This window comes from Eublepharis macularius, chromosome 2, assembly GCF_028583425.1.
Source record: "Eublepharis macularius isolate TG4126 chromosome 2, MPM_Emac_v1.0, whole genome shotgun sequence".
Lineage (NCBI taxonomy): Eukaryota > Metazoa > Chordata > Lepidosauria > Squamata > Eublepharidae > Eublepharis > Eublepharis macularius.
Window position 1 is genome coordinate 82,994,950 of NC_072791.1, and position 16,883 is coordinate 83,011,832.

General features: G+C 42.1%; 1 protein-coding gene across 1 annotated transcript in view; it reads right to left on the reverse strand.

Moving 5' to 3' along the window:
* TSPAN18 (tetraspanin 18) overlaps positions 1–16,883 on the reverse strand; it is a 271,285-nt gene that overhangs the window by 209,550 nt on the left and 44,852 nt on the right. Inside the window, exon 2 of the mRNA XM_054972549.1 lies at positions 14,363–14,459. The gene's annotated coding sequence lies outside the window, so the exon portion shown is untranslated. The remainder of the gene's footprint in view (positions 1–14,362; positions 14,460–16,883) is intronic.

The following is a 16,883-nucleotide window of genomic DNA, read 5'->3' on the forward strand; positions in this document are numbered from 1 at the left end:
ATCAATGGTGACTCGTGGGGCATGGTACACAAAATATCCCAGTTGCCACTTCTGATTGTTACTGAAGCAGGAAGGGAACCTTTACCAGCAGGTGATGGGAGGTGGTAAAGTGACTGCCAGAGCCATGGCTGCAACCCCAGTGGCAACGGTGGCACAGTAGTGGAGTCTCAGAAGGTTCCCTGTGCCCCCCTACCACAAGCGGCACTGCTTTGAATGTCTGTTGATATCTTTTAAAAGTCCCTGTAGATACAAATATGGATTGAAAGGGGGAAAGCTAGGCTACTGACTTCTCTGTAAGTGAGTGGGCTATGGTATGGTTAAGAATGATTTACTAGAATCTTTTCCTACCCGCCAAAAGCAAACATAAAATGTATAGACCCATATGTAAAATCTATAAAAAAGGACTGCAGGGGACTTTATAGAAATAATCTTTAAACCAACTAGTTATATAAATGTGATTAACAAAAATTATACTATAAATAAAAATAATTTTAGTAAATCAACCAGTAGTTATATTGTCGAAGGCTTTCACGGCTGGGGAACGATGGTTGTTGTGGGTTTTCCGGGCTGTATTGCCGTGGTCTTGGCATTGTAGTTCCTGACGTTCCACAGTGTCACTGTGACACTGAGAGACCTCTGTCTTTTGGTGCTACACCTCTGAAGATGCCAGCCACAGCTGCTGGCGAAACGTCAGGAACTACAATGCCAAGACCACGGCAATACAGCCCGGAAAACCCACAACAACCATCAACCAGTAGTTACTTAGCATACAGCATTATGTCAGCTAGCACCACCACTACACACACAAAAAAGATGCAACCATCCAGGAAAGAGTTCTGAATTGCTATAACAGCAGAAACATAAATGTAATTTGTAAGACTTGTTTTTTAAGTAGCCATTGTGAGTAAAGTGGAGACAGACCTTTGATATATATGTTGGTTCACAGTAAGAGGGAATATTACACTTAAGCTGGATAATGATACTATTTTAATATACATACATCTATTATGGCAAAGAGTATGGAAGAACATTATGAATCAACAGCTGCCAAAAATACCTTCTTCCACAGGCAGTCATCAAGTCATAAAACTGATATGAGGTAGAAAGTGCATTGCAAAATAGCTTCAGATGGAACGGTATTAATATTTCAGTGGATTATCACAGGAAAACTGTAATGTGGACATTTACCACTCCGAGATTAACACTGAGGAGGTTGTGTGATCTTCAACAAGTTGTACATATTTGTTCATAATTTTACCCATCATATTCTCATCTAATAAGAAAAAGGACCTAAAATGGTCAAAAAGTACAAACCTTCAGCATCAATTTTATGACTTCTCGGTGTCTCCCTATGTGGAGAATCATACATATTTTGATGTATTACATATCAGTAAATGGAAGCAATATGGTATAGTAAAAAATATCACAGATTGTTCTGTTGTGAATTTGTTAGATGACACTGGGCCAGGGGGGAAGCATGATGTGCTGAAAAATGAACTCAGGTTTGAACCTTTGTCAAAATGCTTCTTGCTATTTCAAAAAAAGGTTTCCTTTGGTCTTGAGAACAAATCTAAGAAATGGGTTAAGTTCCAGACAGTTTTGGAGAAGTATTATGTCTGTTTTGTTTTTTAAGTCTTGCTACTATGTATTATGCTTTTACTGTTTTTGTTTAAGATAGATTTATTTGATCGTACTGTTATCATTTTATGGCTTTTATACCTACACTGAGTGCTTTTCTTCAGGCATAATAACAAGGCATAAATATTTAAGCCAAATAAATATCCATATGGAGCATCCAAGTAAGTTTCAGTATCAGTTCGGTTCTCAATAATAGAAGACTATTATAACATCTACTTTCTAAGACATAAGCCTGTTGCCATCATATCCAGTTCAAAGCAGAGGATGCAGTCCTATGCATGCTTACTTTAATCCAGACCTAACTATTGCAGAGTTAACTTGCATGTTATGAGAAGCATAGGACCGGGAGGTAAATGATATATATTTTCCAACAGTTAAATTCAAGTTCAAAGGCTGAAAGTTTGCAAAGATGGTGAGTAGGGGTGTGCAAAGGCACACTGTTTCGGGATTCTCGTTTTGGGTATACCCGAAACAAGAATCTGTTTCGGCAACAGCTAAATCCGAAACGGCAAGCCGTTTCGGGTTTAGCAGTTCTGGTATTGTTTCGGGTTGTTTCGGGTTGTTTCGGGTTTTTCAATGGGAAAATGCCTCCGTCTTCCCGGACGCCTGGGGGAGGCATTTTCCCACCGAATCAAGCCAAAATTGGTGGGGAGCTTCCTCTAACTCCTCTCTAATAACCTCCCAAGTTTCAGACCGATTGGACTTTGGGGGCCATGTTATGGCCCCCCAAACCAGGTCCCCCTATCCTCGCCTAAAAAAGGGAAACGTGAACGTATTTTTAGCTTGCTGCTGCTAATCTTCTTCATTATTTCCTATGGGGAAAAAATGAAGAGGCAGGCTTGTCTTGCCAGGGGTGGCATTTTGCATGCAAAATGCCCCCCAACCCTCAGGGGCCCTTCTCCCACCTTTCCTCCCACCCCTCACTAAGGCACAGCCTGCTCCCACTTGGGGGGGGGCATTTCATGGCCTCCCCAAGTAGGTGCTCTTTTCTCTACTACTTACAGCTGGGGGAGGCTTGTCTTGCCAGGGGTGGCATTTTGCATGCAAAATGCCCCCCAACCCTCAGGGGCCCTTCTCCCACCTCTACTCCCACCCCCCCACCAAGGCTCAGCCAGCTCCCACTTGGGGGGGCATTTCATGGCCTCCCCAAGTAGGTGCTCTCAGCCCCCAAAGTCCACCCCCTACAGCCCCACACAAACCCAATTCCCCCCCAGCTGCCACACACAGACCCAAATCCCCACATTAGCCCCTCACAGACCCAAATCCACCCCCAGAAGCCCTACACCCATAACCCCAGGAACAGGCTGGCCAGCCCTCCCCTTTTCTTCCCTATGCTGGGAACTTCTAAACTCTCTTTCCCAGGGCAATTCCGCACAGCCCAGGGGTGCCACAATGGTTGGCAAACTTCTGAGTGCCAACTTGTCTCTGGGAAAGAGCACCTGACCTGACACACAGACAACCACCCCCTGACACCCCCACCACCTACAGAGGATGCTGGCCAGCCTCCCCATTGTTCCCTATGATGGGAACCAACTGCACAACAAAGAATAAAACACGAACAACACAAAATAATTTTTTTAAAAAAATATTTTCTCCCTTTCAAAGTACAAGTAGGCAAAGCATTATGACACATTACACCAGCAGTCCCCCACACAGAAAAATAACACAACTCTCACTTAACATCAGAGAATCACAAAAACACAATTCCTGTCAAAAACACTTTATTTCTTTAACTGCTTTAGGTTACACAGTAGGAGGGCACAACAGGGCATGATAGCAGTGTACTACACAAAATAATACAACCCACTTCACCGTTTTTGACAGCAATTGTGTTTGGGTGATTCTCTGATGTGAAGTGAGTTGTGTTATTTTTGAGTAGTACACTGCTTTCATGCCCTGTTGTGCCTTCCTACTGAGTAACCTAAAGCAGTTAAAGAAATAAAGTGCTTTTGACAGCATTTTTTTGGGGTGATTCTTTAATGTGAAGTGAGTTCTGTTATTTTTGTGTAAGATACTGCTGCCATGCCCTTTGGTGTGCCCCCCTGCTGTGTAACCTAAAGCTGTTCAAGAAATAAAGTGTTTTTGACAGGAATTGTGCTTTTGTGATTCTCTGATGTTAAGTGAGTTGTGTTAATTTTTCTGTGTGGGGGACTGCTGGTGTAATGTGTCATAATGCTTTGTCTACTTGTACTTTGAAAGGGAGAAAATATTTTTTAAAAAACTTTATTTTGTGTTGTTCGTGTTTTATTCTTTGTTGTGCAGTTGGTTCCCATCATAAGGAACAATGGGGCTGGCTGGCCAGCCTCTCTGTAGGTGGTGGGGGAATTTGAGGGAGGGTGTCTGTGGTTCAGGTGCTTTTTCACAAGGACAAGCTGGCACTCAGAAGTGTGCCCACCATTGTGGCACCCCTGGGCTGTGCAGAGAGTTTAGAAGTTCCCAGCATAGGGAACAAAGGGAGAGGGCTGGCCTTTGCCAGCCAATTCCTGGGGTTATGGGGGTGGGGCTGCTGGGGGTGGATTTGGGTCTGTGAGGGGCTAATGTGGGGATTTGGGTCTGTGTGTGGCAGCTGGGGGGGAATTGGGTTTGTGTGGGGCTGTAGGGGGTGGGCTTTGGGGGCTGAGAGCACCTACTTGGGGAGGCCAAGAAATGTCCCCCAAGTGGGAGCTGGCTGAGCCTTGGTGGGGGGTGGGAGTAGAGGTGGGAGAAGGGCCCCTGAGGGTTGGGGGGCATTTTGCATGCAAAATGCCACCCCTGGCAAGACAAGCCTCCCCCAGCTGTAAGTAGTAGAGAAAAGAGCACCTACTTGGGGAGGCCATGAAATGCCCCCCCCCAAGTGGGAGCAGGCTGTGCCTTGGTGAGGGGTGGGAGGAAAGGTAGGAGAAAGGCCCCTGAGGGTTGGGGGGCATTTTGCATGCAAAATGCCACCCCTGGCAAGACAAGCCTGCCTCTTCATTTTTTCCCCATAGGAAATAATGAAGAAGATTAGCAGCAGCAAGCTAAAAATACGTTCACGTTTCCCTTTTTAGGCGAGGATAGGGGGACCTGGTTTGGGGGGCCATAACATGGCCCCCCAAAGTCCAATTGGTCTGAAACTTGGGGGGTTATTAGAGAGGAGTTAGGGGAAGGTCCCCACCAATTTTGGCTTGATTCGGCGGGAAAATGCCTCCCCCAGGCGTCCGGGAAGACGGAGGCATTTTCCCTTTGAAAAACCCGAAACAACCCGAAACGTTTCGGAAATCGCTGTTTCGGATTACCCGAAACGTTTCGGGTTTTCTGAAACGTTTCGGGAGAACCCGAAACAACCAGAAACAGGTTGCTTCGGGGTTTTTTCGGGTATCATATACCCGAATTGCACACCCCTAATGGTGAGTAAACAGCTTAACAGAGCAAAAGCTACAACAATTCACCCTAATTATTGGTCTGATGATCTGCTAATTTTCCATCATGATTCCCATGATTAGCTTAGAGTGTACACTTGGCAATATTGTCCAGGTTCAGATGCCAAAGATATTTAAATATTAAGATTCTCTATATTTGTTCCATATCTATGAAGCACACTTTGCATTCCCGAAACCACATAATACTTCATCTACAGATAGTGTAAGAAATGCAGGTAGTCAAAGCTAGGCACATTTGGAGTTGTTTTTCATTTTTTATATTTTACATTTTTTTAAACATCACAATCCTTGGAACAAGTCATAATACAGGCTTAAATAACTAAAGTCTGCTGCCTTGTACCAAGTCAGATCACTGGCACAGCACTGTCCTCTTTGGCTGACAGTCACTGTCCAAGGCCTCAGGTGACTATCTTTCCAACCCTGCTATTCAAGATCCTTGAATGGGAGACGTTTCTCTAACAGCTTTGATTTCTAAATGTCCATTCTCCTAAGACAATTACCAAGATAATGTGTATACTCACACATCTTACTAACATGTGCAAATGGCAGGGACCACAATATATGACAGGGTAATCTTCTGCCTAGAAGTAGACATGGACTCTACTGTTTTTCAGAAATAAAACATCTGTACTGAATTTCTTGAGCATCTCTAAGACAAGTCTACTAATATTAAGAAGAGTTTGCCATAAAAAATGCAAAAGAAGCATTAAAAGCATACATAATATAAACCACTCCAATTAAAAAGACAAGGGAAACAGAGCGGCACATGTTTTTTCTGGCAGTAGTCTGACAGTCTGGTGAATCCATATTTATCAAGAGCTTTACATATCTTGTTGAAGAACAATATTGTTATTAAACAGTTCTTTTAAAAAATAGGTCCGGCACAACTAAAAGGATAGCTACCATGTTCCAGGTTGTCTGAAACTGCAGTTATTCAGTTAGAAATTTTCATATACAGGATATTTATTTATTTATTTATAGAGGGGATTTCTGAAATCGTTTTGGATTAGTCATTCAGCAGCATCCCTGGCATTCTGAATTCAGGTTCATCAGCATCAGACTTATACTGATTGCTCAGAGCTGGGAACAAACATATGTAATGATCAAGGCTAAATAGCTTAACAGAGCTGGAGCGAAAATGCTCCCTGTTATTTATTTACAAGCTTATGTCTTGCTAAACTTCATTCAAGTGTCAGGTGGTTTCAGGCAGCAAATGCCTTTCAGTCTTAAAATGTGCTGGTTTCACAAGTTCAGTGCAGCAAGGTTTCCTCACAACTGCAACTTTGACGTGGAAGCTAAAGGGATCTTAAAGAAACCATCAGGCTTCACCATAAACAATTTTTCAGCATTAGCGTGCATGATCTGGAGATACAGGAAAGTATTATCACAACTACAACAGAAGGAGAGAAAAACAGATGCGTGGATCCAGTGATGTGCATGGGGAAACATAAGCTGACTTAGCACTGTTGCCTTGTACAAGATCCTGTGCAACCACTAGTGCTTTCCTCCTGATATATTATAGTTCATAGAAACTGCATGCACAAAATGTTGCATAAGTGAAAACACAATGGGGGGGGGTACAATAAACTTGACTTAGTGCAAGTGGATACCATGGCCTTTTTCTTGTGTTTCCATTTGTGCAAGAGCTGTGGTGCAAGTGGAAATTTTGTGCTGTATCCAACCCTCAGTTTAATTTGTTTAACTCTTAGGTAAAGTTACCACTGCCCAGATGGGGCCTAGAGTTCTCCTAGAATTACAACTGACCTCCAAACTACAGAGATCAGTTCCCCTGGAGTAAATGGCAGCTTCTGAGGGTGGACTCTGTGGCATAACATCCTCACTGAGCCCCTTCCACTCCCCAAACTCCACAGACACTCCCCAAACTTCCAGAGACACTGCCTCCAAATCTCCGGGAATTTCCCAAGCCAGAGTTGGCAACCCTACTGTTATGGCTTACTTTAACGAATCCTGGGGATTTTAGTTTAGAAAGAACACTGTGAATTCTCAAGAATTCCATGTCTTTCCAACTAGGAATTGCTTCTTTTACTTCAGACTCACAAAGCCTTAAGCAGCAGGTCAGCTGGTCTTTTTACTAACATGGAACTGAAGCTGAAAAAGAGCAATTTGCCTCAAATTACTCAGTGTCCTGTGTGCTAAGGGCCTGACTACTACTACTACTGTTGATTGATTGATTGATTGATTGATTGATTGATTGATTGATTGATTGATTGATTGATTGAAATTTCTATTCCACTCTCCCTGCAAGCGGGCTCAGAGCAGATCACAACAGTATAAATATACAGTAGTAAAACATAGCAGCAGTAACAACACAATATTTAAAACATATAAAATATAAAACAGTCATGTACATATTGCACCACCCATTCAGCCTAAACAAGCCCGCGGGACACATCACACAATCTTCAGGTAGGATCTTGGTCCACTATGAGAACTGTCAGTCTATGTGTGCCTGTGATCTCTCTGCTGGGAACTCAATTCAACTATCAGTTAAGGACACAGGGGAAAAAATCTAAAAGTAGAAAGAAGTTGCAGCTATATTCATTGGGGCAAAGCAAAATTCCAAAATGCCTTTTATTAGGATTAACCAAAATAACAGAAAACAATCTGAAAACTTTCAAGTTCTCCAGAATCATCCTCCCCCTTTTAGCATCCCACCACTGAAGAACCTGAGAGCTTGCACCCAATTTTGTGTTATTTTGCTTGGTCCCTACAACAGTTATTGCATGGCTTTTGCTTTTAGAAAAATTACATTTCCTTTGATTCTGCTATTCTATCCCTAGATTGCTACTACAGTGCCATAACAGGAATTTATATTCACATCTGAAATTCTTATGTGTATAAATTACTACATTACAAAGTAATTGTGCAATCTAAAGCAGAGTTACCCCATCTAAGTTAATTGAAATCAATATGTTTAGAAAGCATAGCTCTGCTTAGGACTGCATTATTAGTTGCTGTTAAAATAAAAGTTTTTTCTGAAGGATATCTATGGGTGAAAATGCCTCCCCTCAATTAACATTCCTGTGAAGCCCCTGACTGTGGGCTTTTGAAGTCTGCAAGAAATTTCAGTTGTGAGAGTTACATTTCATACTTAAGTTACCTCCAGGGAGTTCTGGGGCAGGGGTGGAAGTAAAAAACAATCATCTAGATCCTTATTTCATGCTATTTATATGATTTTTAAATAGAGCTATGATGACTACAACAAACTTTCATGGGTGTTTTATCATAAAAGCATATATGCACATACAGGCACACAGAGGCACAACCCCCACTCCTCTCCCCAAGGAATTAACTGTGTGAGATTTGCTAATGAGGGATTCCTCTCATTGCAATCTTAAGAGGTTCAGTTGCTAATTTACACAGAAAGACTTGCAAGAAAAGAACAGAAAGCAAAAGCCACTAGAGAACCAAATGAGGACGCACATTGAAAAAGAAGTTATGGAAGGAAAAAACAGGGAGGGGGGGAGATTTAGATGCAGCCATCTTGAACTGGAAAATTTGTGCACCAGTATTTGTTACTTAGTAGTTCATAAATGCTTGAAAGGCAGATCTTGATGGTCTAGGCTAGTCCGATCTTGTCAGATCTCAGCTGCTGAGCAGGGTCGGTCTTGGACAGGAGAATAGGGTTGCTACCAAGAGGCAAAATAAAAAAGAGTCCAGTAGCACCTTTAAGACTAACCAATTTTATTGTAGCATAAGCTTTCGAGAATCACGTTCTCTTCGTCAGATTCATGGAGGGCAGTGGAAAAACCACCTCTGAGCATCTCTTTCCTTGAAAACCCTACAGGGTCACCATAAGTCAGCTGAAGCTTGATGGCATTTGCCATAACCAGTTCTTAAATATCAGTTCAATGAAAACTATACCTAGTCTTCCTTCCCTTGCACTGCTTTTGTATTATCATACAGTATACAAGAAAACTGGGTTCCTCACATGAGTGGCAATTCTGATAAACGGTGTAAATTTGGGTGAAATCAAAAGGGTTAGCTTAAGTCTTGCCATTAGAATGAGTGTGCAATGTTTCCCAATTTGTCTTGAATGCTAATATCTACACTGACCAGGAGCATAGCTATACTTCGTTCTACTCCATCTTCAAAACTCAGAAGCCATATTATGTCTGTTAATATTGTCCCTAAGAGTCAGTCAAACATAGTACATATATAGCACTATACTTAATAAACTGGACAAGCTGCTTAGAAGTGTGTAGCCCACCCCACAGATGCTTTACACTTGCCCCTCATGGCTAATAGTATTGTGTCAGCCTGGATTGATTGAGTGGGTCCAGGAGTTAATTTATGCTATGGGGTTCCTCTGGGCTTAATCTTGTCTTCCTTGCTCTATAATATCTTCCTAAATCTGCTGGAAGAGGTCATCCAGGAATTTAAAGTAAGGTATCACCAAATGCAGATTACACCCTGCTCTATTTCTCCTTAGAGTTGGATGGGTCTGTGGATGTCCTGTATAGGTACCTTCAGAAGGGTAACGGAATGGATGAGGGTTAATAAACTGAAGCTCAATTCAGACAAACCAGAGGTATTGTTGGTCAATGGAGAAGCTACTCAGGGACAGCTAAGTCAGCCTGTCCTGAAATGGATTGTATTCCCCTAGAAGGGCAAGTTTGTCACTTAGGAGTTAGGAATAATGATGGAACCTGGCCTACAGTTGGAGGCTCAGATCTCTTATGTAGCAAATAGCACCTTTTAACTGCTTCAGCTGATACACCAGCTACAGCATTTCCCTGAAAAGCATGATCCGGTCACCATGATCCATGCTCTGATCACATCCAAGTTAGATTATTGTGATGGGTTCTATGTGGGGCTACTTTTGAAAATCATCTGAAAACTTCAATTGGTCCAAAATTTGGCAGCCAGTCTGTTGCCAGGGGTTGGTTACATGGATTGTATCACCATCTCTGTGCTCAAAGATGTGCACTGGCTATCCATCTATTTCCAGGCCCAAGGGCTGGTTCTTACCTTTAAGGTCCTAACAGCTTGGGGTCAGGGCACCTAAAGGACCATCTCTTCCCATACTATCCCACCCACTAGTTAAGATCTGCCTTTAAAGCCCTGCACTTTGTGCCCCTGCCTTCAGAGGGGGGTGGGTGGGGACTAGAGACATGGTATTTCCTGTACTGGCACCTAGCCTTTGGACCATCCCCCTTCCTTGAGGCTTACCTTGCACCTACTTTACTGCCTTTTAGGTGCTAAGCCAAAACATGTCTTCTATGTACCAAGCCAAGTCCCCAACCTCTCCAACAACTTCTACACTTCTCTGTAGCCTGTGTGTTCTAGTCCCAGCACCTGGGTGGTGAGGAAAAGCCAGTTGGCCACAGAGCAATGAGTAAAGTCATCACTGCCACCCATGGCAGCTTTCCAGGAAAACAGCAAGCTGGCCACAGTGAGGTAGTGGTGGCTTTACTCCCCCTTCTCCAGGGCCAGCTTGCTCTCTGTGGGTTGCCTTGGCAATCTCCCTCTCTCACCTGACCTGTTCAGCCTCATATTGAAGAGATAGATCAAGAAGGCTCTTTACCTCACTTCTGAAGCACAAAAGTGGGCTAAAATTCAGCTGGCTATGCTTCAGCAGTGCTAGGGAAAGAAAACCTACATGCTCAGTGCTACTCTGATCATTAAAAAGGCTATAATTATATATTTAACATTAACATTTAGTTTTTATATTATTGTAAGTGTGTGAGATGCACAGGACATACAGTACTTGCGGCTCTTTTGATAGATGGCAATGGCAAATATGGTTGTCTTTGAGCAGCAGAGTGAATACCTTTGCTGGAGAGGTTTAAGGCCTACGACATTAGGTGGCTGGAGACACAGATCTCCTCTGTGACATGTAACATGTTTTATCAGCTTTGGCTGATATGCCGTGAATGGCCATTCTTTAAAGACAGTCTTTTGGTCATGTTCTTATCACATGCAAGTTACATTACTATAATGTGCTTTAGCTGGCATTGTGTTTGTTTGAAAACTTCAATTTATCCAAAATGTGGCAGCCAGGTTATTGTCAGGGGATGGATACAGGATTCACATCACCTCTGTGCTGAAATATCTACAATGGCTGCCCATCTATTTCTGAACACTATACAAAGTACTGGTGTTTACCTTTAAGGCCTAAAATACTTGGGCTTCTCTGAAAGACAGACTCCTCCTGTATTGTCCAGCCTCTTCTCAAGCCCTGCTCTCTGAACACCTATCTGCAGAGTAGGATGGTCTTAGCCACCATGGGCAGTCAGGGCACCTGCCACAGGCCCTGTGCTGGGAGGAGGCTGAAGGACCCCAACTGCCCAGCTACCATGCCAGGTCCACTGCCAGCCTCTCCAGAGTCACAGCAGCCAGTGGTGGGTTTGTGTTAGCAGTTGCCCCATCACACTGACAGAGAGGCATTAATCTCACATGCAGTGTTGCCCTCCTAGGGGCATCTGTGAGTTAGTGCAATAACATCATCTCTCTGTGAGAACCAAGGTGAGGGATCAGAGGAGGGAGAGTGCTGAGCCATCTGTAGGAGCTGCACACGGACGCACTGCTACAGTCAAAGCTGCATTACATGACTGGTGCAACTACCTCAAGGATGAAGGGAGAACAGGCAGGTGTGGCCTGCAGTGGCGCACCCACATGCCTGCTTCCTCACTGCCCCCATGGCTGAGGCGTGCCTGCCCAGTCCTGGGCTCAGACCTTCTACTCACAGTGGCTGAGTCATGCCCCCCCTTTCAGGGGTCCCTCAGGCAATGCTTTGCTTGGGGCCAGGGTGGCCCTGGAGTGGGTTGGCAGCAGTGATTCTGAGTCCCCATCCCGGACTTTTGCCCAGGGCTCCAGAATAGCTCAGGTGGTCCCTGACCAGAGGCAAGCACTTCGTCCTTGGAATGCCTTTCTCTTTGAAGCTCTTCTAGTGCTTACCTTACTTTCCTTTATATGCCAGGCCAAAATGTTTTTTCATTCCCAATCTTTTAATTTAGGAACCCATCTTTTTTAGCTGTTTTATTATCTACTTCTAGACTGAGGACTGTTTTATGGATATCATTTTAGGTTGTTCGATGTTTGTTTTAATGTCATTTTTATGCCTTGGTTTATTTTTAATGGCTTGTTCGGGTTTGTGTTATTGTTTTACCTTTGAGCAGGCCTCTAGAGAGAGACCATGTGATTTTCTAAATAAATATATTTCATGGATAAAGAAACAAAACCTGCTGCAGATAAAATATCTGACTATATTTATGGGCAGTAGACCTAAATTTCCTAGTCAATGAAAAGCAAATGGTTGTGTTGAACAGCTAAACAACCTTCCCACACTGTAAAAAAAATCTCAGTGTTGGAGGGAAAACATTTGTATTTCCTGTTCCTCGGACCAAGGATTCAGCTTTCCAGGCCTGGGGTTAGTACTACTGAAGCAGTGACAAACTGTTTATAAAGAAGGCAAAGAACTTGTGTTTTAAATTTGCTGTCACTACTACACAAAATATCAACATGCATCAATATATATCTGAAAGAAAATGCTACTGAACTCCATAAAAAGCTAACATTTATAAGCCTTTTTCCAAGTCAGATTTATCATTATAAAACTGTATTCCCATATGCCCTATTCCAGTGAAAATCGCTTATGTAAGGCATAATTAAGAACTTAAAGTTTCCTCTCTCCTGCCCTTCTTTCCCAATAAGAACAACAATAAAGTCTCCACACTTTGTCATATTGATGTGCTCTTTGTAGTGAAAGCAACAGCCTGCTTGAACAGGATTACAATTATATCTTAAGGAAAACATTTCAATGGAAAGTAGAAGAATTTTATCAGGGTGGAACCAAGCTCATGTATGCACACCCCTTAACCAAAATATAAGACCCCTGCTTGCTTCTTTGCCCTGTGTGTGACTGAGGCTCTGATTCTTATGTTGCATCTTTTTGTTTATCAGAAAAGCAAAATGAAAAAGACAATTGTTAGAAACATACATTTTTCTAAAGCAATCCATGAACCAAATCTGATTTTTATTGACCATCTTACTATATCACATATATCATGTATATCACAGAGTGCTATGGAGCCAAATATTGCTGTGTGGAACAGTCCTAGAATGTACAAGTTAACTTCATCACATTAGAGGGAAGCTACAGATGTTCTGACAGTGGACAATGCAGACAGCCCTGGCAGATATGACTTCTATCTGATGCAAGTTTTCGAAGCAGGTAAAACTAATTCTTTGTGAGCTGCATTTGTTGGTTTTGAGCCAAATCCAAGGCATCATCCATATTCAAGGCTGTGGTCTCTAAAATCCTTTGGGTGTTAGATCCATGATATGGGATCAACAGGACAGATGCTGCTTTTTTCCAGAATGAGAGTCTTGCCAACATACAATAGCAGTGTTTTTCAGACACACTGCACAATTATGGGATTACAGACATGACTTTGCAGGCTGCAATTAAAACATCTCTGTAATTAAAACATCCAGGTTTGAATCCCCACCATGAAACTCATGGGGTTACCTTGGACTAATTTCTCTCCGTCATTTCTAATTTCTTCACAGAGTTGATGTGGGGATAAAATGTAGGAAAAGGGAAAGAACTGTGTATGCCACCCTAAACTCCTTGTAGGAAAGACAGGCAAAAGTGTACTAAATAAATCTCTCTCAAGATTTTTTCTTGCCTAAAAATTTAATTTTTGTTCACTATAACCATTATTATTTATTGTATTATATTTTAAGCTACTTTTCACCCCAAAATGGTTTCCGAACAGCTCACAGGAACCAAAATTCAGCGGCTTTGACGATACAGTTCAATATAAACTGTTCTTTAGAAAAGCAGTTCTTAGCTCAAATGGATCTGGGCATGACAGAGGGATGATTGGCTGCTGCTTCACTCCCTCTGTAGGTCATGTCAACCAAAGGGAGGGAGGCCCTCAGCTTGAAGTAAAATGGAGATTACCTGGCTGCTTTGTCCTATTCACATTTGCTAGTAAGCCTTACTCAGTGACACTGCCTCATGTCATAAAAATATCAGTTATGTTTCAGCATCATATCCTTTTGCCATGTTCCGAAACACCTCATTACTCACTAGTAGTATAGGTTCTTACAATTAGATTTCCAGTCAGCGGAGAGCACACACTCTTTATCAGAGCCATTGGACTGAATGCACATGTAGATTATGCAGTCTAAATTACAAGAAGAAGGACCTCTAAAAATTGTGCTAAACACAGCTGGGATTGCAGTATGAACGGCATTCCAGAATCACAAACAGATACTATATGACTGCTATTCCTGTAGAGGGCTAACTAGTTCTTAGACACAGAAGACTTGTTCTCTAAATTAGTCAAACATACCTTTTGTGTCCTCCTGATGCTGGTGATATTTACTCAGATCCTTCCTTGCCCTTCACTGAGTCCCCTTTATCTTGTTCTTGCAGCTAATTTCAGTACACTAAGAAAAAATAAAAGATAGGAGATTAGATCAGTTTCCTGTACTTTCATCAATAGCTTAAAATAGGGGCTTGCTTGCTCTCTCTTTCTCTTCCTGCTGCTGGAGCCTTCAATCAACGAACTTCCTAGACCAAGCCTTATTTGAGGCAGCTCTCCTGACTCCCATTTAACTGGACACAGTTGGCACTTCCCTGGTCACAGTGAACAAAGAATAGACGCTGGCAGTATCCAGACCCTGAAAGAGAGGCATACTGGAATGAAGCTGCTAACTTTTGGATTTATTTGTCATGTTTATTTACTAACCACAAAACAGCCACAAAATTTGGTAAGGGAGTGGTGGTGATAGAGATCGCTAGTTCCTTCTCAGCCCCTTTTAGTCAAAAGCTTAGCTCTTCCCATTTCCTCTCTTGCACTGGACTTGGAACAGCACTCAAAGCCCAGTGTGGCTACGGACATGAGGTGGCCTCCACAATGTTATAGCAAAGCAAGCTTTGGTATCCAATGCAGCCTGAGCCAAGGCAGGATTGGAGAAGAATTCTGTGAGGGCTAGAGACACAACCCAAAGAACCACTGGAGGAGCTCAACATCTGCAGAAGGATCAAACAGCTAAAAAACAGTTAATGAGGACTGATTAGTTTTTATCATGAACAACAACAACAAAAAAACAGCGTTTGGAGACAAACATGAAGGATTATAACTGGGCCAAATGAAAGTCTGGCTTCATTAAGACCTTGTTTAGTGTATAATTCTTCCATAGACAGTAATAATAGGACTTTGTCTTGGATTAAAAAGGGCACATTTAGGCACATGAAGAGTATCTTACTAATTATACTTGCAGAACAGAAATCTGACAGTGAAGTCCTATACAAAGTTACTCTAGATGAAGTCCATTGATTTCAATGAGCTTAAACTGGAATAATTCTGAACAGGATTTGCTGGTAATCAGGTTCTTTCCCTCACTCTCATATCCACAACACAGCTGCAGTGCCTGTGCCATTACCTGTTGGGTCAGCACCAAACTGAGGAGACAAGCAAGAACTGAACTGACAGAGTAGTATTGAATTATTCCACTTATCCCATTTACAACAACCTGAGCCTCTGAGCCTACCAATCAGAGAAAATTCAGGAACCTAAATGGGTCAAGCATTTACAGATTTGAAATCTGTCTGATTTCAGTTTGTTGGTTTGCAGAATGTAATGTGTACATTTCTAAAAATCACCAAAAGCACTAAGCTTCAGCAAACCAAAATGAAAAATATTACAACCAAGAACAAACCAGACCTGGGTATCCAGGTAAATGTCATACATTAACAACACTAAAGTCTGCTATAGATATAAGGGACATTTTCAAAGGGTGTTTAGTTAAAGCTCCTCAGTATCAAAATTCAGTTTCCAAAAGGTACTGAGAATATTAACTGTGTTAAAGAGAATGTTGCCTATCTGCAACTCTTGAAGAAGTTAGGTTATTACCAGCCAACTATAAGAAATTTAAATCTAGAATTAAGCTTAATTCCCATTGAGCCAAATCTGCATTGTACAGGGAAAGCCAGGCACATATGAATTTTTCTCGTGATCCCATTTTGTTGTATGCAATGACCCACATCATAAGTGCTAGATGCTAAATCTCTTTCATGTATAAGAATAAATCCTGACTCTACCTGCTGGAGCAGGGAAGAGAGGCAAAAAGTTGCAATCCCAGATATAAGACAGCCACGGTAGGGCACAGAATAAGAAATGAGCATGTTCCATTTTAAATTAATGAATTGCTGGAGACATCAATCATGCTTTGAGGAAAGGTGATGAATTAAGATAAATTATAATGGCTAGCATTTCTCCTATTCCAAAATAGCCTGACTTCTCCATACAGTTATCACAATTAGTGAGAGAGTGATGACAGTACCAGGAATCTCTAGATTCAAAGTATTAACTAGCATCCCCTGATATTTCAAGACCAAGAACTGATAGCTCAGACAGCTATCAAATGCATCAAGTACTATATGCCATGATTATTACATCCAGAGAAGCACAGACCACTACAGAATCCATATGAAATAGCTCAGTGACACTAGGATTCTATTTATTATCACAGGCAAAGCTCTGCATGCCTTGGTTCATCAGATCTACGGAAGCACCCCTCTCCCTGAGTCCCACCATGGCAACTTCACTCATCTGAACAGGGCCTTTGGCAGGTGCCACCTTGCACATGGGCAAAATCAATAGCTGCCCTGCATATGCTTTTTCTGTGGTGGCCTTATGAAACAATCCACCTTATGAAACAGCCTAAGACAGATATTGGTATAATTACAGAATTCACACTTGTACTCTTGTTATCGGCATAAGCTTCTAATTTTCCATAGTCCTTCCCCCCTTATAATTCAAGAATTATCATTTCTGACCTTTGAGTAAGCTTTTCATTTCTCAAGCA